Below are 1,883 nucleotides of genomic sequence, written 5' to 3' on the forward strand. Positions count from 1 at the left end.
TAATGCCAATGAAATGTTCCAGTCTCTGCAATAGGATCTGATGGTCAATGGTATCAAAAGCAGCACTAAGATCTAATAAAACCAGTACAGAGACAAGTTCTTTGTCTGATGCAATAAGGAGGTCGTTAGTAATCTTCACCAGTGCTGTCTCTGTGCTGTGATGAGCTCTAAATCCTGACTGAAAATCCTCAAATAAACTATTGCTCTGTAGAAAGTCACACAGCTGTTTAGCAACTGCTTTCTCCAGGACCTTAGAGAGAAATGGAAGGTTAGATATAGGTCTATAGTTGGCTAAAACATCCGGATCAAGTTTGGGCTTTTTCAGAAGAGGTTTAATTACAGCTACTTTAAAGTACTGTGGTACATAGCCTGTTGATAGAGATAGATTGATCATATCTAGTATAGAAGTGCTGACTAAGGGTAAAACATCTTTAAGCAACCGAGTCGGGATGGGGTCTAAGAGGCAGGTTGATGGTTTAGATGAAGAAATTATTGAAGTTAGTTGGTAAAGACTGAGGGAAGCAAAACAGTCTAAACATATATCTGGTTCTACAGCTGTTTCTAAGGTTCCTAAGTTTAGAGATAAGTTGGTGTCAGTTAAGGGCAGGTCTTGGTGAATTTTGTTTCTAATAGTTAGAATTTTATCATTATTGAAGCTCATGAAGTCATAACTACTGAGAGCTATGGGAATACTTGGCTCATTAGAGCTGTGACTCTCTGTCAGCCTGGCTAAAGTGCTGAAAAGAAACCTGGGGTTGTTCCTATCTTCCTCTATTAATGACGAGTAGTACGCTGCTCTGGCATTACGGAGGGCCTTCCTATAAGTTTTAAGACTATCTTGCCAAATTAAACGAGAATTTTCCAGTTTGGTGGAACGCCAATTCCTTAATTTGTGAGTTTCAGTATTATACCATGGAGCTAACCGTCTTTGTTTTATTATTTCTTTCTCAACGTCCACATGAATATTAAAATCCCCTACAATAATAACTTTGTCCGTTTTAAGGACTAAAGTTGGCAAAAACTCTGCAAATTCAGATAAGAATTCAGAGTACGGACCAGGTGCTCGGTACACTATGACGAAAAGAATTGGTTGCAGTGATTTCCAACTTGGGTGCGAAAGACTAAGAACAAGGCTTTCAAATGAGTTATAATTTAGTTTAGGTTTAGAGCTGATTAGTAGGCTAGAGTCGAAGATAGCTGCAACTCCACCTCCTCGGCCTGTGCCTCGAGGAATGTGAGTATTAATATGACTGGGAGGGGTGGATTCATTTAGGCTAACATATTCTCCATCACCCAGCCAGGTTTCAGTAAGACAAAATAAATCAATATCATAATCTGATATTAGTTCATTTAATAGTACACCTTTAGAAGAGAGAGATCTGATTTTTAAGAGTCCACATTTAATTTTCCTATTCTTTTACACTATTGCTCTTGTGGTTTTAATTTTTATGAGGTTTTTATGCAGAGCTCCTCTTCTGTTTACCTTTGATTTAAATAATTTCGATGGTCGGGGGGCAGACACCGTCACTATAGGATTTTCACTAAGTAACTCCTGAAATGGAGGAGCAGAGTAGTGTGTTAGACTGCGACTCTGTGAAGGGTTTTGGGTGGGTAACTGCTGAATTAGAAGGGCAGAGAAGTGTGTTAGACTGCGACTCTGCCTCCTGGTCTCAACTCTGGGTTGTCATGGATTTGGTCCACTAATAAACTTGGCCAGATTTCTAGAAATGAGAGCTGCTCCTTCCCAAGTGGGATGGATGCCGTCTCTCCGAATCAGACCAGGTCTTCCCCAGAAGGTCTGCCAATGATCTACAAAGCCCACATCGTTTGCTGGACACCACCTCGACAACCAGCGGCAGAATGACGACATGCGGCTATACATG

The 1,883-nt window shown here is 40.5% G+C and overlaps 1 long non-coding RNA gene across 4 annotated transcripts in view; it reads right to left on the reverse strand.

The window, feature by feature from the left end:
• LOC123985164 overlaps positions 1-1,883 on the reverse strand; it is a 195,413-nt gene that overhangs the window by 162,735 nt on the left and 30,795 nt on the right. The window lies entirely within an intron of this gene.

This window comes from Micropterus dolomieu, linkage group LG16 (assembly GCF_021292245.1).
Source record: "Micropterus dolomieu isolate WLL.071019.BEF.003 ecotype Adirondacks linkage group LG16, ASM2129224v1, whole genome shotgun sequence".
In the NCBI taxonomy this organism is placed as follows: Eukaryota; Metazoa; Chordata; class Actinopteri; order Centrarchiformes; family Centrarchidae; genus Micropterus; species Micropterus dolomieu.